Raw genomic sequence first — 15358 nt, forward strand, 5'->3', positions numbered from 1 at the left:
AAAAAGACAATCTCTTCAACAAATGGTGCTGGGAAAACTGGACAGCATCATGCAAAATAATGAAACTAGATCATTTTATTTAACCATACACAAAAATAAAATGAATTAAAAGTCTAAATGTGAGACCTGAAATCATAAAAATCCTTGAAAACAGTACAAGCAGTAATTTTTCTGACACCATAGCAACATTTTTCTAGAGGTCTCCTGAGACAAGGGAAATAAAGCAAAAATAAACTATTAGGAATATATCAAAATAAAAAGTTTCTGCACAGCAAAGCAAACAATCAACAATCCTTAAAGTCAACATATTGACAGGGAGAAAATATTTGCAAATGACATATCTGATAAAGGGTTAATATCCAAAATATATAAAGAACTTGTACAATAGCCAAAAACCAAATAATCTAATTAAAAATGGGAAGACATGAACAGACATTTCTCCAAAGAAGACATACAGATAGATGGCCAACAGACACATGGAAATATGGTCAACATCATTTATCAGGGAAATGCATATTGAACTACAATGAGATATCACCTCACACCTATCAGAATGGCTAAAATCAACAACACAAGTAAGAAGTATCAGTGAGGATATGGGGGAAAAGAAAGACTCTTGCATTGTTGGTGGGAATGCAACCTGCTACAGCCACTTTGGAAGACAATATAGTTGTTCCTCAGAGAGTTAAAAATAGAGCTACTCTATAATACAATAATCACACTATGGGATATTTACCCTCAAAAAACAAATACACTAATTCAAAAGGATACATGTACCCCTATGTTTATTGAAGCATTATTTTTTTTTATTTTTTATTTTTTAATATATGAAATTTACTGTCAAATTGGTTTCCATACAACACCCAGTGCTCATCCCAAAAGGTGCCCTCCTCAATACCCATCACCCACCCTGCCCTCCCTCCCACCCTGCCCTCCCTCCCACCCCCCATCAACCCTCAATTTGTTCTCAGTTTTTAACAGTCTCTTATGAAGCATTATTTATAATAGCCAAATTATGGAAGCAGTCCACATGTCCATCAATTGATAAATGGATAAAGTGTGTACATATTTACAATGGAATATTATTCAGCCTTAAAAAAGAATGAAATCTTGCCATTTGTAACAACAGGGATGGAGCTACAGAATATAAGTGAAATAACTCAGAGAATCACAAATACCATATGATTTCACTCACATGTGGAATTTAAGAAAAAAACAAGGGGGGTGGGAAGAGAGACAAACCAAGAAGAAGACTCTTCCTCTATAGAAAACAAACTGATGGTTACCAGAGGGGTGGTTGGTAGAGGGAGTGTGGAGGGGATTGGTGACACAGGGGATTGGGTTTCAAGAGTCCACTTATGAAGAGCACTGAGTAATGTATAGAATTGTTGAATCACTATATTGTACACCTGAAATGAATATAGCCATGTATGTTGACTATACTGGTATTAAAATTTAAGAAACTTATTTTAAAGAATGTCAAAAGTTTTTTTTTTTTAAAGGAGAGAATCTTAAAAGCAGCAAGAGAAAAACACTTTGTCATATACAAGGGAATCCCAATAAGACTATCAGCAGATTTTTTAGCAGAAACTTTGTAGACCAAACAGAGCAACACAATATATTCAAAGAGCTGAAAGAAAAAAACTGACAACCAAGAATACTCAACCCAGTAATGCTGTCATTCAGAATTAAAGGAGATACAGTTTTCCAGAAATAAAAACTAAAGGAATTCATCACCACTAGACTGGCCTTTTAAGAAATGTTAAAGGGAATTCTTTAAGCTGAAACAAAAGGGTCCTAATTAGTAACAGGAAAACATATGAAAGTATAATACCCACTCGTAAAGGTAAATATATAGTAAAATTCAGAATAATGCTATAAAGGTTGCATAGATCATCACATATAAGATGGTATGAAGGTTAAAAGACAAAAATAGTAAAAATGTATCTACAATAATTAAGGGATACACAAGATAAAAAGATGTAAAATGTGACCTCAAAAACATAAAACATAGGGTAGGGGGATGTAGACCTTTAGGATACATCTAAATTTAAGTGGGTATCAATTTAAAAGACACTTATAGAGGCACCTGGGTGGCTCACTCAGTTAAGCATCTGACTTTAGCTCAGATCATGATCTCACGATTCAGGAGTTCAAGCCCCACATCGGACTCTGCTGTCACCATAGAGCCTGCTTTGATCCTCTGCCCACCCCCCCCCCCTTCCCTACTGGTTCTATCTCAAAATAAATAAACTTTAAAAAAAAAAGAGAGAGAGATTGGGACGCCTGAGTGGCTCAGTTGGTTAAGCATCCGACCGCAACTCAGGTCATGATCTCGCAGTTTGTGCATTCCAACCCTGCGTTGGTCTCTGTGCTGACAGCTCAGAGCCTGGAGCCTGCTTTGGATTCTGTGTCTCCCTCTCTCTGTCTGCCCCTCCCCCCACTCGTGCTCTGTCCCTCTCTCTCAAAAATAAACATTTTTAAAAAAAATTTTTTAAGGCTTGTTTTTAGCTCTTCCTGATATGAATTGGTCCACTTTTTTTCTTATTTAACATTTTCATCAAGCTTTCATGACTTCTGATTCTTTTCTCCTCTATTTGCAGGAGTCACCCACTCTAACTGGTTAGTGATAAACCTCTTCCTTAAAAAGAGAGATGGGGTGCCTGGGTGGCTCAGTTGGAGGAACATCCAACTCTTGACTTTGGCTCATGTCATGATCATGGGATGAAGCCCGCATCTGGTTCTGGGCTGAGCATGGACCCTGCTTAAGATTTTCTCTCTTTCTCTCTCTGTCCCTCTCCCCTGCTTGTCTATTGTTATAGTCTGATGAACACTTGCCATTTATGTTTCACATTTCTCAGAAACTGTATTCTCTTCGTGGCTTGTTACATACACTCCATACTGGATGCTTTATCTTCGGACCTAGGCTACAAAATAACATTACACACTAAACTCACAGATACTTAGGAAACCTACAGCCAGTTTCAAGAGCTTTCTGTAAGTAGGCAGTGAGAGATTATAATTAAGCAGCTATATGGAGCTTTTAGAAAGGAAAATCCAACAAGAAAGTGTAGCTGTAGTGAACCATGATTATTCATAAAATTGTATGAATCATTGAAATTCACAAGTTTTCCTAATAAAAACTGCTTTCATCTTTGTCCATTTGGGCTGCTTTAACAAAATGCCACAGACTAGATGGCTTATTAATAACAGAAATCTTTTTCTCACAGTTCTGAAGGCCAGAAGTCCAAGATCAGGGCACTAAGGCCTTCTCCTGAGTTGCAGACTTCTCATTGCAGCTTCACTTGCTGGAAGAGGCTGGGAGCTCACTCAGGGGTCTTTTATAAGAGCAATAATCCCATTTACCAGGGCTCCACCCTCATGACCTAATCACCTCTCAAAGGACCAACTCAAAACACCATGGCTGTGGGGGGTAGGTTTCAACATATGAATTTTGAAGGGACATATTCAGACTATCACACATGCCCTCTGCCTAAAATCCCACTGAATTTGCAACTCTAATCATTGAAAACTTGGAAAGATGGCAGGACTATAAATTTGTAATTACCAAAAGGATCATCATCTATAAATCAAATGTATCAATATGAAGGATTATGGTGACTCACAGTAGAATAGTCACATATCTAAATATGTGAGTCCTAGTGGTTACTCACGAGGACTTTTTATTCAGTTGAAAAATAAAAGCAGGTATCAGATTGAAACCATATTCAAGAAAAGCATTTTTGCAAAAAAAGCAGTCTTTCTTTCCATGAAATACAAAAATCAGTTTGAAAGATGTGCTAAAAAAAAAAACAAAAAGAATAAGGACTGGTAGGAGACACCTGTGCCCAGCATAAAACAGTGGCTCACCAAGTGTGCATCCTTCTCCGTCATCAGCATCAGCATTACCTGAGAACTTGTTAGAAATGAAGATGTTTTGCCTCCTCCCACGCCCCTGCCCTAAACCTACCAATCAGACCTCAGGGTTAAGGCCCCGCGATTCATGGTTTAACAACCCTACCAGGTGATTCTGATACATAGTAAAGTTTGAGAACTGCAGGTGTAAAACACAGCAGGAAGATATTTTAAAGGCAACTCTTCATCATACCTAATTTAAATTCCTCTAATTTTAGATAGCCTTGGGATTTGGCCATCTTCGGCTTGTCTATGATTTCTCAAAAAGAAAGCTATAAGATCTGGCATTAAAAAGGGCATTTGTGACACCCTGTTATCAAAATAATTCCTGATCTAAGCATATGATGCTTGCTGTTTTCTATCTGTCACCGGGACCTAACTCTGCGACACAAAACACTCAGTTCTTCTTACCCCTCCCTTTATCCTCTACTGCTCCTTAATCCCTTTCAGGATTCTCTGTGGTCCACAGGCTTTGACAATGAATTTCAGGTTCTAATTGTTTCTCAGAATTTGTGAAAATATGATTGATAAACAGTGAACCTTACAAAGCTAAGTAGCTTTAGAAAAAAATAAATAAGGGGCCTTATCTATAGCCTGGATATTCAGTTCTGCAATATAAAGAGTTACATTTTTGGGGGCACCTGGGTGGCTCAGTCGGTTGGACGTCGGACTTCGGCTCAGGTCATGATCTGGCGGTCTGTGAGTTCGAGCCCGGTGTCGGGCTCTGTGCCGACAGCTCAGAGCCTGGAGCCTGTTTCAGATTCTGTGTCTCCCTCTCTCTCTGACCTTCCCCCGTTCATGCTCCGTCTCTCTCTGTCTCAAAAATGAATAAATGTTAAAAAATAAAAATAAAAAAAAAAGAGTTACATTTTTTAATTCTAGGCTTGTTTACAGTTCATTAGCATATTCCATTTGCAAGTATTTTTTTTCCTTTTCAATGTGTTTCCTGGAGTTAGAATAGATGCCATTAAGATAAAACAATTGCCATTATTTACCAAAACGGCGTATGATTCAGTTATAAAAATAAGAGTATAGGCAGTTGATCATTTAAGAACTCTTTAAAAATGTACCAAACCTTGAATTTGGATTCTCTCTAATATCACTAAATATTGAGGAAAGCAGTACATTGTTAAAAACATATTGGAAAATCTGTCTTTTCCCCTTATCTTAAACCTGCAAGCTCTTTTACTACAGTAAGTAAAGCAAATAAACAATGATCATCACACAGTGAACTGTTGCTTAATTTTGCAACAGTGGAAATCTCTCTAGCACAGTAGTTCTCATCCTTGGTTGCATATTAGAATCACCCAGGGAGCTTTTTTAAGTACCAGTGAATGCCCAGGTTGTATCCCAGAACAATTAAGCAAAAATCTCTGGGGCTGGAAAGCAGATATCAGTATTTAGAGCTTCTCCAGGCAATTCTAGGACACTTAAGGTTGAGAACCACTGTTTAAGTTGATCAAGGCCCTTTTATGGAAAGGATTCTATTTGGTGTGATTAAAGTAGACATAGAATCTAAGGACATGAGTGTAGCACCTATTGATTATCACTGGTTGCTAAATCCTTAGCTCATGACCATTTCACATCACTCCATTTATTCAAAAATCTTTAGTGGCTATACAAAAACTCACTCAAAATGGATCAAAGACCTAAACATAAGAACTGAGTATAAAACTCTTAAAAGAAAGCATATGGGAAAACTTCACGACGGTGGATTTGGCAATGATATCTCGGATATGACATCAAAAGCATGGGCAATAAAGTTGAAAATAAATTGGACTACATCAAAATTTAAAACTTCCGTACATCAAAGAACACAATCTATGGTATGGGAAGAAATATTTGCAAATCTTATATCTGATAAGGGGTTAATATCCAGAATAGAAAAAAAAACTCCCACAACTCAACATCAGAGAAACAAATAAACTAATTTAAAAATGAGCAGAGGTCTTGATTAGACATTTCTCCAATAATATACAAGTGGCCAACAAGCACATGAAAAGATGTTCAACATCACTCATCATTAGGGAAATGCAAATCAAAACCACGATGAGATACCACCTCACACTCATTAGGATGGCTATTATTTAAAGAAAATTTTAATGTTTATTTTTGAGAGACAGAGTGTGAGCAGGGGAGGGACAGAGAGAGAGGGAGACACAGAATCTGAAGCAGGCTCCAGGCTTCCAACTGTCAGTCCAGAGCCCGACATGGGACTCAAATCCATAAACCACAAGATTATGACCTGAGCTGAAGTCGGATGCTTAACTGCCTGAGCCACCCAGGTGCTCCAGGATGACTATCATTAAAAAAAAGAAAGAAAGAAAGAAAGAAAGAAAGAAAGAAAGAAAGAAAGAAAGAAAGAAGAGGAAGAGTGTCCATAAGGATGTGGAAAAACTGAAATCCTTGTGCATTGTTGGTGGGAATGTAAAATGCTGCGGCTGCTATGGAAAGCAGTGTGGTGTTTCCTCAAAAACTTAAAAATAGAATTGCCATATGATCCCACAATTCCACTCGTGGGTATATATCCCCAAGAGAATGGCAAGCAGGACCTGGAAAAGATGCTTGCACACCCATGTTCATAGCAACATTATTCACAACAGTCAAGAGGAGGAAGCAACCAAAATGTCCATTGACTAATGAATGGATAAATTATGGAAAAGGTGCTCATTTATGTTCTGAGCACAAGGCAAACTCAAAAGAGTATAACTTAATATTGGTTTGGTTGTTATTAGCACCTAATATTTATTGAATGCTCACCATGTGCTCAGTACAATGCTACCCACTTGTGGCAGCCCAGATGCTCCTCTCAGACCTCCAACCGCATCAATCTACTGGCCCCGGCTGCTAGGCTCTGAAACTATTTGGGCCAAGCTTCTGAAACTATTGGCTGCTCCCAGCCAATGCCTCAGCATTGGTAGAGGTACAAAGGCAAGCCCAGTCCTGGAGATACTCAACGCCTCTGAAAGGCAACTCAGTGGTCTGAGGGCTCCCTAACGGCTTTGCCAAAGCTTATGTAGCTTGCATGGCAGTCTGGGACATTTCCACCCAACTTGCTTCTCTCTCTACTCCACTGATGGTCACACTGGCATTGTGGTCTGATGGCTCTCCCTGCCCTTTCCAGCTCCTTCTCCATCTTCTCTCACAGGGGAAAATCTAAAAGGAATCCTTGCATCTTTACCCCTGCTTCTTGCAGGACCTGTCTTCACACAGTAAATGCATTATTTCAGTCAATGCTTATAACACAAATTGTACAGATCATCTCTACTTTATAAATAGGGAAACTGAGGTTTAGAGAAGTCATTATCTCATCAATGGAATGATTAGATTTTGAACTGTAGTTTTTCTGACCCTAAAACAAGCACTTTCAATCAGTACATGAGTAACACAAATATTTTTATTTTATTTCATTTGGAAAAATGTCCTAAATATGGGGAAATACAGAGAATACTGTAATAAATTTCCACATGTCTATTACTTACAATTAACAAGAATGATTGGGTTGCCAAATGAGCTCCTGAATTTTTAAAATATTTGAATAATAAAATGCTACACTCGAACATTACAGATAGGAAAGGCCATGGGCCTGGGGCTGGGTATTCTATCTCCCTATCAGCAACTATTTTTATGATTTTGCTGTGTGTCCTTCCAATTCATATATTTTTTTATTATTTCATTTTCTTTTTTAAAGTTTATTTATTTATTTATTTTAAGAGGGGGGAGGGGCAGAGAGGGAGGCAGACAGAGAATCCCAAAAAGGCTCTGCGCTATCAGCGTGAAGTCCTAACATGGGGCTCAACCCCACGAACCATGAGATCATGACCTGAGCCAAAGTCAAGACTCAGTGACTTAACTGACTTAGCCACTCAGGCACCCCTTTTCTGATAATTTTAATACATACATTTGTATCTATAGAAATAACATTGCTTTGTGTGTTTCTAAATTTTACATTAATGGATATTGTCTGTATGTCTTTTTTTGCAGCCTGCCATTTTCAAGATAAACTATATTTTTAAGATTGCTTCATGTTACTAATTCATTCTTCTAAACTAGTGCTTCTCAGCAGAAGGCAATTTTACCTCCCCAAGAGACATTTGGCAATATCCAGAGACATTGTTGGTTGTCACAATGAGAAAGGAGAAGGAAGGGCTACTAGCATCAAGTAGGGAGAGGCCAGGGATGCTGCTAAATACCCTACAATGCACAAGACAGCTCCCCACAAGAAAGAATTTTCTGAGGTGCATGGGTGGCTCAGTCAGGTAAGTGTCCGAGTCTTGATCTCGGCTCAGATCACAATCTCTTGGTTTGTGGTTTGGAGCCCCACGTCAGGGCTCCATGCAGACAGCATAGAGCCTGCTTGGGATTCTCTGTCTCCCTCTTTGTGCCCCTCACCCTGCTCCTGCCTTCTCTCTCCCTCTCAAAAATAAATAAACTTAAAAAAAAAAAAAAGAAAGAAAGAATTTTCTGGTCTAAAATATCAATAATGCCAAGGTTTAAAAACCCCCACCTAAACTAGTGATCCTCAAAATGTGATCCCTGACTAGTGGCCTGAGCATCAAATGGAAATTTGTCAGAATGCAAATACCAGGGCTTTGCATCTCACCCAATCAGAAATTCAGGGGGTGGAGCCCAGCAATCTATTGTTTAACAAACCCTGTTGTTTAACAATCTATTATTTAACAAATCTAGTGATTCAGATGCTCACTAAAGTGAGAACTGCTGATCTAAACTGTTGGCTAGTATTCAATTGTATGGAAACACTCCAATTTATCCTGGGAACCATTTCACATTTCTTATGAAAAACAGTGTCCTCTCTACTATGATGCTTTGTCTTCCTATTGCTTTATCATAAAATATATGCTGTAACAAACTCAAATGAATATTTTAGCAGGAATGAACATCTATTGAATGCTTACTATATGCTTGGCATTCTAAATGTTTTTCATCTGTTACTTACTCATAACAATCCCACCAAGTAGGTGCCAGTATTATCTGCAGCTGAGAATATTTCGCAGCTGAGAATCTAAGTTAACTTCTTAAGGGGTGTCTAGGTGGCTCAATCAGTTAAGTGTCCAACTTTGGCTCAGGTCATGATCTCACAACTTACGGGTTCGAACCCCACATTGGGCTCTGTATTGGTGGTACAGGGCCTGCTTGGGATTCTCTCTCTCTCCCTCTCTCCCTCTTCCCCCGCTTGCATTCTCTCTCTCTCAAAATAAATAAATAAACTTAAAAAAAAAGTCCCTTAAGTAAGAAATTTGCTTCAGGGTCACACAACTTAGTGTCTGGCTGAGTCAGGATTTGAACTCAGGCTGTCTGAAACTGAGACATTGCACATACTCTCAGAAACAGACCATACCATCCTAGCTTAATGTTCAGAACCTAGCATAATGAATGGTACATTCAAGCATCTAACGAAAAAACGATACAGGAACAAGAGAAAAGGGTGCAGTGAAGGTGGAGTCTAATCTGCATTTGGCTTGCTTCCACCAGGCACAGAAGCCCAATTTTATCTAAAATACTTCAAAGCACCTGCTCCAACCATATACACAGGCATTTATATTTATATCACTAGAGCAAGAGCCTTCATATGAAATTTGGAGCAAGAATCTGGCTTCTCAACACTTTTTTTAAGATTAAAAACAGGATTTGGAATCAGGCTGAGTTCTGCTCTAAGCAGATGAAAAATAGATACTAAAACTTTAATGGTATTTTTAGCCCCACCTCCCCTCAAAAAACTCTCAATGGTGGCCTCCCAACATTCACTGTAGTTTTAATTTTTCTTGAGTGTCATACTCTATTTTGATGTGGTATGAAAAGTTTAGTGACTTTCATCCTAAAATATTTAGGATGACACTAGGCATGCATCATATTGGGCCTGAGAGCACTGGTGTTTAAAGGGGGAGCTATTGGTATTTTGGTGGGACAATTCATTACATAGACCAGCACATTGCAGAAAGTTTAATATCGCTGTTCCCCATCACAAATTGCCATAAGTGTTCCTGGTTATGTGACCATCAAAAATGCTCCTGCACATTCCCCTAGTGCCCTGATACTCAAAATGTAGCTTTTGGACCAGCAGCATCAAAGTTACTTGAGAGATTATTGTAAATGCAAAAGGTAGGGCCTATCCCAAACCTAAACAATCAGAAACTGCATTTTAACAAAATCCCAGGTAATCTGTAAACACATTGAAGTTTGAGAAGCAGAGTGGGACTACCTGTTGAACACTGTTTCCCTAGAAAACTTCCTGGATTAGGAGGCACTTCCAAAACTGTTCAGACTAGAGATGCTACTCACTTAGTAAAGCAGTTCTACTTCTGATTGAAAATCAGAGACTCAGAGCATTTCTGAAAAACGAAGCTGATCTCCAGTAGGATACAGTCAAATCATATATGGGCACAAGTCCAAAAAAAATTGTTTGCACCCCTCAAAGCATTCTTGCCTATCATCAGTTACTTAGATCTATAGGTCAATATCCTGCTTTTTTGTTTAAACAGGTTTTGTGTTGGATTTCAGTTACATGTAATGAAAAAGCCCTAGGAAGGGAGAGGCCACACTGTGAAGAGTTGTTAGAGGCTAGACTGAAGGACATGAGCAGATACTCCCAACGTGGGGTCTGCGAATGGTGACTGAAGTGCCAAGAGTGTGACCCTTTCAAGCCTTTAGGGTAAACAGGGAGCATAAGATGACCAGAGACCCCAACTGGTCAACTCTGGCCTTGAACAACTTTACTTATTTTTTTTTTTTTAACGTTTATTTATTTTTGAGACAGAGAGAGACAGAGCACGAACGGGGGAGGGGCAGAGAGAGAGGGAGACACAGAATCGGAAGCAGGCTCCAGGCTCTGAGCCATCAGCCCAGAGCCCAACGCGGGCCTCGAACTCACAGACTGCGAGATCGTGACCTGAGCTGAAGCCGGATGCTTAACCGACTGAGCCACCCAGGCGCCCCGAACAACTTTACTTATTTACCCTAGTGTGCTAGTGATCATTTCTGTGTGTGCCTTGTTTAAAAAAAAAAAATACTGGGAATTATTATTGTCGGCAATAGGTTACTTGGTTTGTTTGTTTTATTTTAAATTGTGGTAAATACACATAACATTAGATTTGCCATCCTAACCGTTCTTAAGTGTACAGATCAGTAGCGTTAAGCACATTCACAGTGTCGTGCAACACATCTCCACAACTCTATTCATCTTGAAAAATTCAACTCTATATTAGTTCAACAACATTCCCCCATCCCCCTCTCCCTAGCCCCTGGCAACCACCATTCTACTTTCTGTCTCTATGAATTTGACGACTGTAGGCACCTCATGTAAGTGGAATCATACAAGAGTTGTCTTTTGGTGACTGGCTTATTTCACTTAGCATACTGTCTTCAAGATTCATCCTTATTGCAGCATGTGTGGGAGCTATTACAAACGATTTTTTTAAAGGAAAGGATTAAAGCTTCCCTCCTCAGAAATATTTCACACTAAGCAGCATCCTTGTGGTTACAGCAGAATTTATCTGTTTGGAAGCCAGAGAAGATTAGGATGAACTCTGTGCCTGATATGATGCATTCCCAAGGGGGAAATTTACCTTGCTTGTTTTCATTGAACCCAGCAGTCTCCAAATTGATACAATAGTAAATAATCATTTTTTTAATAGAAACTTCAGTCTTGTACTTCTATTCAACTCAAGTAGAAATTTCCTGATAGTTTCGGTGAAAGAACCTGCAAAAACTGCTTAACCAGAAAGCTCTCAGGTGTCCAACTTACCCTGCTCACTGGTTTCTGTATTTGATAGGACATGGTAACCATATGAATCAAAACTGGGTGACTCAAAATACAGAAGAGGGTTTGATTCAAAATCTAGGTTCTTTTATTTCGTTGATTTTGTTTATGACAACTTGCAACCTTACCTTTCAAAATATGAATTGCATTAACTTTTGACCTATCAAAGAGCTAGTTTTATTTCCCCTTTCATCATTAAGAGGATAGAATTTTTCTTGAGTAAAGATTCACAGTTAATTCATGATTCTTTAGAGCTTTATGGCTACCTGTGAATACTAATGAGGTGGTCTTGAAAGAGTTGGTTGTTGATTTTTTTTGGTCGATTGGTTGGTTGGTTATTACTCTGTTGTACAGTGGAGGGATAAGGGAATGCACTTCTCTGCAAAGGGAAATTCTTCCCATTGGCTTAATGTCTATCTTCAAGCTCTTGTATGTTTATTCTTCTTTCCAGCCATACAATACCTTAAAAACACCTACCGTGGATGAAAAAGATTTTAAGAGAGGGTTTGCTAAACTGTTCCTAAAGTATTACCAGTTATGGGGGGTGGGAGGGCCTGAATAGAATTCAATGCTCCAAGAGCACTTACTGTGATTCCTGCCATCATTTTTGGAAACTTATAATTATTTTATCATTTAGAAAATAATTAAACTTGATAGATTTCAGTGTGCATTAGTGCATTAGAGCATATTCAATTCAAACCATAATAAGAGAAACAGCTTTACATTTGCAGCTCTGAATGGATATTTTCACTTTTGTCCCTAATGTTCATTAATTACTATAATTTTTCGGTAACTTTCCTTTCATTTAAACATTTCCTAAAGTTCTGGAGCTTGTAAAGGCAAGATCTTAAGAAAAAGCCTTTCCCAATATAAATTTTTAAAATAGTCCTATCCAAACTCTTTATATGTAATGACTCATCAGTAAGCTAGAAATTTTAACTTATTAAATATAATTGGTAAAGTTACCAAATTAAGCATTTCATGATACTGTTTTCCCAAGTTTCATTATTCAGTTGCTTCTAAATCTTTTGTGAGAGCAGGGGTACAGTGCAAGCCCAAAATACATATAAAGCTTTTTATAGTGCAGAAAACATAGTAATAATACTTAACTGTATAAAGCTTTACATTGTATAGTGTTTTCACAGAGCAAGTAATGAGGACTTATCAAGAATTCTCACAATGATTTCAAAACATTTCTTCCTGAGTTCATTGATGTTCAAAGATATGTAGCATGTGCCAAATGTGTAGTAAGAATTTTCAGGCCTCCAAAAAGGGTCCAAAACACCCTCAAAAAAAGCAAAAGACAAAATTTAGCAATAGTTTTCAAGGCAATGGGACAACGAAGGAGAATGATCCCTGGAAAATGGGAAACAAGCAAGGGAAGCCGTGTGATTGCTGCAGCTTACTGCTTTGGGAGAGGTTCCAGGCCCCAGGGCAGGGAGCCAGAATCCAGACACAGCCCAGTGAACTCCCTGAGCCAGGAGTCCAAGGTAACCAAAATGGTGAGCATCCACAGGACAGAGTACTGGAGAAGAAAGAGTTGCCCAGAGACACAACCCTGGAGATATACAGAAGGCCCCTTTCAGCATTCAGCAGAGTACTGATGAGTGCATGTATGTGAGGAAACTACCTGAGTCTTGGAAACAATTATTTGAAAGGCACAAATTACCAAAGCTCACTCAGGAAGAATTAACTTAAATATCCTGTATGTTCATTAACAAGATTGAATATCTAAAGAACCTTCCCAAAAACAAAATGCCAGGCTCAGATGCTTTGCTTGTAAATGCTATAAAACAATCAAGGAAGAAATAATATTAATTATAAACAAACTTTCCAGAAATTTTAAGAGAAGGAAATACTTTCTGATTCATTCCATCTGGGCAGAATTCCCCTGACCAAAACCAAACAAACGCATGACAAGAAAACTGTAGTTCAATATCACTCATTAACATAGATTCAAAAAATTCTAAAAAAAATCCAACAATATATAAAAAGGATAATACATCATGACCAAGTGGGGTTTACCCCAGGAATGCAGAGTTACTTAGCATTAGAAAATGAATCAATGTAATTCATCCATCTTAAACTAAAAAAGAAAAATCATATGATCATCTAAGTAGGTGCAGGAATGCATTTGATAAAATCTGACATCTGTTTTCTCAGCAAGCTAGGGAACTTCCTCAACCTCATAAAGGATATCCATGAAAAATCTACGGCTAACATCATACTTAACTGTGACAGATTGAATGCATTACCCCCTAAGATCAGGAGCCAGGCGTGGATCAACACTTCTTTTCAACATTGTACTAGAAGTTCTGGAAAGGAAGAAGTAAAATAGTTCTGATTTTCAGACAAAATTATTGTCTATGTGTAAAATCCAATATAATGTATACAAAAGTCACTAGCATAATTGAGCTTAGCAAGGTTGTAGGGTACAGGTACAGGATCAATGTACAAAAAAGCAATAGTATGAAACCAATCTGTAAGATACTGTAATGGTAGGCATAATATCATTGTACATTTGTTAAAAACCATGGAATATGCAACACAAGGAATGGCTCCTATGAGCCATAAACTATAGACTTTAGTTAATAATAATGTATAAATATTGGTTCCACAATTATAACAAATGTACCACAGTAATTTGTATGATGTAAATAATATGGGAAACTGGGGGGTGGAGAGGATATGTGAGAATTCTCTGTACTTTCCCATCAATTTTCCTACAAAGCTAAGAGTGCTTCAAAAAGTCTATTAACTTTAAAAACTAACTTAAATAAACTTACAATTAAATAAATCGTGTCAATTGCCCCCAAATTGATTTCTAGATTCAGTGCCATCTCAATCAAAATCCCAGCTGATTTTTTTTTTTGCTTGAAACTGACAGTGATACTAAAATTCACATGGAAATGCAAAAATTCCATAATAGCCAAAACAACCTTGAAAAAGAAGAACACATTTGGATAACTAACACTACCTGATTTTAAGACTTGTTATAACACTATAATATTCCAAATAGATACAACTGAGGGGAGTGTAAATTGAAGCACTGGTTCTATATATCATTTGGCAAATGACTAAAGTCTTTGACTCAACAATTCAGTTTCAGCAATTTCTACTATTAAAAAAAATCTAAGACACAGAACAAAGATAGTAAAATCATCATTATTCTTTGTGGCTACAAACTAGAAACTTAACAGAAAACCTTGGATTGCGAGTAACTTGTTCTGTGAGTGTTCTGCAAGACAAGCAAACATTTCTAATAAATTTTAACTAGATAAACGAGCATTGTCTTGCAATACAAGTAGTCTGTGACACCGGATGCCACATGATCACAACTGAGCTACTGGTTCTTCTCTCTCTCTCTCTTGCTGCAGGATTGTGGGTGATCATCTCCCATGCTCTGATGCTTGGTCTCAGGCCTCAGTGTCTGGTAGAAGTCAGTGATTTTTCAGAACATTGCAAGGTGCCCAAACTGGCACTAGTGTATTTTTTGTCACTTCAAAGCACCTATGGACAATCCTTTGCTTTTCCATACAAAAGTAAGCTTAAGAATGCTTTGCATCATCTAAGTTAAGCAGCCTGCAGGTATAGACCCTTTTCTCTGCTGCCTTATGACCAGTTACATTAAATACAGTATATGACAAGAGTTTATTAATACTGTAG

At 38.0% G+C, this 15358-nt stretch overlaps 1 protein-coding gene across 1 annotated transcript in view; it reads right to left on the reverse strand.

Moving 5' to 3' along the window:
• FHIP1A (FHF complex subunit HOOK interacting protein 1A) overlaps positions 1 to 12883 on the reverse strand; it is a 284213-nt gene extending 271330 nt beyond the window's left edge. The window contains exons 1-2 of the mRNA XM_042983773.1: positions 12803 to 12883; positions 11959 to 12165 (exon numbers count right to left, since the gene is read on the reverse strand). The gene's annotated coding sequence lies outside the window, so the exon portion shown is untranslated. The remainder of the gene's footprint in view (positions 1 to 11958; positions 12166 to 12802) is intronic.
• Positions 12884 to 15358: the final 2475 nt, after the last annotated feature.

This window comes from Panthera tigris, chromosome B1 (genome assembly GCF_018350195.1).
Source record: "Panthera tigris isolate Pti1 chromosome B1, P.tigris_Pti1_mat1.1, whole genome shotgun sequence".
NCBI classification, from domain to species: domain Eukaryota; kingdom Metazoa; phylum Chordata; class Mammalia; order Carnivora; family Felidae; genus Panthera; species Panthera tigris.